This window comes from Phaseolus vulgaris, chromosome 6, assembly GCF_051622355.1.
Source record: "Phaseolus vulgaris cultivar YP4 chromosome 6, ASM5162235v1, whole genome shotgun sequence".
Taxonomy (NCBI): domain Eukaryota; kingdom Viridiplantae; phylum Streptophyta; class Magnoliopsida; order Fabales; family Fabaceae; genus Phaseolus; species Phaseolus vulgaris.
The window spans coordinates 680,001-684,993 of record NC_143503.1 but is presented as its reverse complement, the minus strand read 5'-3'; positions in this window follow the sequence as shown (position 1 = coordinate 684,993).

Genomic DNA, 4,993 nt, shown 5'->3' with positions numbered 1-4,993 from the left:
GAAGTTTGGGATCAAAAGGAATTGATCTTGACATGGTTGGTGCATAGCCAAGTTCATGATTTTGGATTTTTGGCTTGATTTTGTGGCTTGGTGGTGATTTTGGTGAAAAACGAAAATGTTGGTTTTGGAAAACTGGCTGGACTCAATCCTCACAAATGCCTTCAAAGTGATGTGGGAGAAGTTTGGGATCAAAAGGAATTGATCTTGACATGGTTGGTGCATAGCCAAGTTCCATGATTTTGGTGTTTTGGCTTGATTTTGTGACTTGGTGGTGATTTTGGTGAAAAACGAAAATCATGGTTTTGGAAAAGTGGCTGGACTCAATCCTCACAAATGCCTTCAAAGTGATGTGGGAGAAGTTTGGGATCAAAAGGAATTGATCTTGACATGGTTGGTGCATAGCCAAGTTCATGATTTTGTGACTTGGTGGTGATTTTGGTGAAAAACGAAAATGTTGGTTTTGGAAAATTGGCTGGACTCAATCCTCACAAATGCCTCCAAAGTGATGTGGGAGAAGTTTGGGATCAAAAGGAATTGATCTTGACATGGTTGGTGCATAGCCAAGTTCATGATTTTGGATTTTTGGCTTGATTTTGTGGCTTGGTGGTGATTTTGGTGAAAAACGAAAATGTTGGTTTTGGAAAACTGGCTGGACTCAATCCTCACAAATGCCTTCAAAGTGATGTGGGAGAAGTTTGGGATCAAAAGGAATTGATCTTGGCATGGTTGGTGCATAGCAAGTTCCATGATTTTGGTGTTTTGGCTTGATTTTGTGACTTGGTGGTGATTTTGGTGAAAAACGAAAATCATGGTTTTGGAAAACTGGCTGGACTCAATCCTCACAAATGCCTTCAAAGTGATGTGTGAGAAGTTTGGGATCAAAAGGAATTGATCTTGACATGGTTGGTGCATAGCCAAGTTCATGATTTTGTGACTTGGTGGTGATTTTGGTGAAAAACGAAAATGTTGGTTTTGGAAAACTGGCTGGACTCAATCCTCACAAATGCCTCCAAAGTGATGTGGGAGAAGTTTGGGATCAAAAGGAATTGATCTTGACATGGTTGGTGCATAGCCAAGTTCATGATTTTGGTGTTTTGGCTTGATTTTGTGGCTTGGTGGTGATTTTGGTGAAAAACGAAAATCATGGTTTTGGAAAACTGGCTGGACTCAATCCTCACAAATGCCTTCAAAGTGATGTGGGAGAAGTTTGGGATCAAAAGGAATTGATCTTGACATGGTTGGTGCATAGCCAAGTTCCATGATTTTGGTGTTTTGGCTTGATTTTGTGGCTTGGTGGTGATTTTGGTGAAAAACGAAAATCATGGTTTTGGAAAACTGGCTGGACTCAATCCTCACAAATGCCTTCAAAGTGATGTGGGAGAAGTTTGGGATCAAAAGGAATTGATCTTGACATGGTTGGTGCATAGCCAAGTTCATGATTTTGGATTTTTGGCTTGATTTTGTGGCTTGGTGGTGATTTTGGTGAAAAACGAAAATGTTGGTTTTGGAAAACTGGCTGGACTCAATCCTCACAAATGCCTTCAAAGTGATGTGGGAGAAGTTTGGGATCAAAAGGAATTGATCTTGACATGGTTGGTGCATAGCCAAGTTCCATGATTTTGGTGTTTTGGCTTGATTTTGTGACTTGGTGGTGATTTTGGTGAAAAACGAAAATCATGGTTTTGGAAAACTGGCTGGACTCAATCCTCACAAATGCCTTCAAAGTGATGTGGGAGAAGTTTGGGATCAAAAGGAATTGATCTTGACATGGTTGGTGCATAGCCAAGTTCATGATTTTGTGACTTGGTGGTGATTTTGGTGAAAAACGAAAATGTTGGTTTTGGAAAATTGGCTGGACTCAATCCTCACAAATGCCTCCAAAGTGATGTGGGAGAAGTTTGGGATCAAAAGGAATTGATCTTGACATGGTTGGTGCATAGCCAAGTTCCTGATTTTGGTGTTTTGGCTTGATTTTGTGGCTTGGTGGTGATTTTGGTGAAAAACGAAAATCATGGTTTTGGAAAACTGGCTGGACTCAATCCTCACAAATGCCTTCAAAGTGATGTGTGAGAAGTTTGGGATCAAAAGGAATTGATCTTGACATGGTTGGTGCATAGCCAAGTTCATGATTTTGGATTTTTGGCTTGATTTTGTGGCTTGGTGGTGATTTTGGTGAAAAACGAAAATGTTGGTTTTGGAAAACTGGCTGGACTCAATCCTCACAAATGCCTTCAAAGTGATGTGGGAGAAGTTTGGGATCAAAAGGAATTGATCTTGACATGGTTGGTGCATAGCCAAGTTCCATGATTTTGGTGTTTTGGCTTGATTTTGTGACTTGGTGGTGATTTTGGTGAAAAACGAAAATCATGGTTTTGGAAAAGTGGCTGGACTCAATCCTCACAAATGCCTTCAAAGTGATGTGGGAGAAGTTTGGGATCAAAAGGAATTGATCTTGACATGGTTGGTGCATAGCCAAGTTCATGATTTTGTGACTTGGTGGTGATTTTGGTGAAAAACGAAAATGTTGGTTTTGGAAAATTGGCTGGACTCAATCCTCACAAATGCCTCCAAAGTGATGTGGGAGAAGTTTGGGATCAAAAGGAATTGATCTTGACATGGTTGGTGCATAGCCAAGTTCATGATTTTGGTGTTTTGGCTTGATTTTGTGGCTTGGTGGTGATTTTGGTGAAAAACGAAAATCATGGTTTTGGAAAACTGGCTGGACTCAATCCTCACAAATGCCTTCAAAGTGATGTGTGAGAAGTTTGGGATCAAAAGGAATTGATCTTGACATGGTTGGTGCATAGCCAAGTTCATGATTTTGGATTTTTGGCTTGATTTTGTGGCTTGGTGGTGATTTTGGTGAAAAACGAAAATGTTGGTTTTGGAAAACTGGCTGGACTCAATCCTCACAAATGCCTTCAAAGTGATGTGGGAGAAGTTTGGGATCAAAAGGAATTGATCTTGGCATGGTTGGTGCATAGCAAGTTCCATGATTTTGGTGTTTTGGCTTGATTTTGTGACTTGGTGGTGATTTTGGTGAAAAACGAAAATCATGGTTTTGGAAAACTGGCTGGACTCAATCCTCACAAATGCCTTCAAAGTGATGTGGGAGAAGTTTGGGATCAAAAGGAATTGATCTTGGCATGGTTGGTGCATAGCAAGTTCCATGATTTTGGTGTTTTGGCTTGATTTTGTGACTTGGTGGTGATTTTGGTGAAAAACGAAAATCATGGTTTTGGAAAACTGGCTGGACTCAATCCTCACAAATGCCTTCAAAGTGATGTGGGAGAAGTTTGGGATCAAAAGGAATTGATCTTGACATGGTTGGTGCATAGCCAAGTTCATGATTTTGTGACTTGGTGGTGATTTTGGTGAAAAACGAAAATGTTGGTTTTGGAAAATTGGCTGGACTCAATCCTCACAAATGCCTCCAAAGTGATGTGGGAGAAGTTTGGGATCAAAAGGAATTGATCTTGACATGGTTGGTGCATAGCCAAGTTCATGATTTTGGTGTTTTGGCTTGATTTTGTGGCTTGGTGGTGATTTTGGTGAAAAACGAAAATCATGGTTTTGGAAAACTGGCTGGACTCAATCCTCACAAATGCCTTCAAAGTGATGTGTGAGAAGTTTGGGATCAAAAGGAATTGATCTTGACATGGTTGGTGCATAGCCAAGTTCATGATTTTGGATTTTTGGCTTGATTTTGTGGCTTGGTGGTGATTTTGGTGAAAAACGAAAATGTTGGTTTTGGAAAACTGGCTGGACTCAATCCTCACAAATGCCTTCAAAGTGATGTGGGAGAAGTTTGGGATCAAAAGGAATTGATCTTGGCATGGTTGGTGCATAGCCAAGTTCCATGATTTTGGATTTTTGGCTTGATTTTGTGACTTGGTGGTGATTTTGGTGAAAAACGAAAATCATGGTTTTGGAAAAGTGGCTGGACTCAATTCTCACAAATGCCTTCAAAGTGATGTGGGAGAAGTTTGGGATCAAAAGGAATTGATCTTGGCATGGTTGGTGCATAGCCAAGTTCCATGATTTTGGATTTTTGGCTTGATTTTGTGACTTGGTGGTGATTTTGGTGAAAAACGAAAATCATGGTTTTGGAAAAGTGGCTGGACTCAATCCTCACAAATGCCTTCAAAGTGATGTGGGAGAAGTTTGGGATCAAAAGGAATTGATCTTGGCATGGTTGGTTCATAGCCAAGTTCCATGATTTTGGATTTTTGGCTTGATTTTGTGGCTTGGTGGTGATTTTGGTGAAAAACGAAAATGTTGGTTTTGGAAAACTGGCTGGACTCAATCCTCACAAATGCCTTCAAAGTGATGTGGGAGAAGTTTGGGATCAAAAGGAATTGATCTTGGCATGGTTGGTGCATAGCCAAGTTCCATGATTTTGGATTTTTGGCTTGATTTTGTGACTTGGTGGTGATTTTGGTGAAAAACGAAAATCATGGTTTTGGAAAAGTGGCTGGACTCAATTCTCACAAATGCCTTCAAAGTGATGTGGGAGAAGTTTGGGATCAAAAGGAATTGATCTTGGCATGGTTGGTGCATAGCCAAGTTCCATGATTTTGGATTTTTGGCTTGATTTTGTGACTTGGTGGTGATTTTGGTGAAAAACGAAAATCATGGTTTTGGAAAAGTGGCTGGACTCAATCCTCACAAATGCCTTCAAAGTGATGTGGGAGAAGTTTGGGATCAAAAGGAATTGATCTTGGCATGGTTGGTTCATAGCCAAGTTCCATGATTTTGGATTTTTGGCTTGATTTTGTGGCTTGGTGGTGATTTTGGTGAAAAACGAAAATGTTGGTTTTGGAAAACTGGCTGGACTCAATCCTCACAAATGCCTTCAAAGTGATGTGGGAGAAGTTTGGGATCAAAAGGAATTGATCTTGGCATGGTTGGTGCATAGCCAAGTTCCATGATTTTGGAGTTTTGGCTTGATTTTGTGACTTGGTGGTGATTTTGGTGAAAAACGAAAATCATG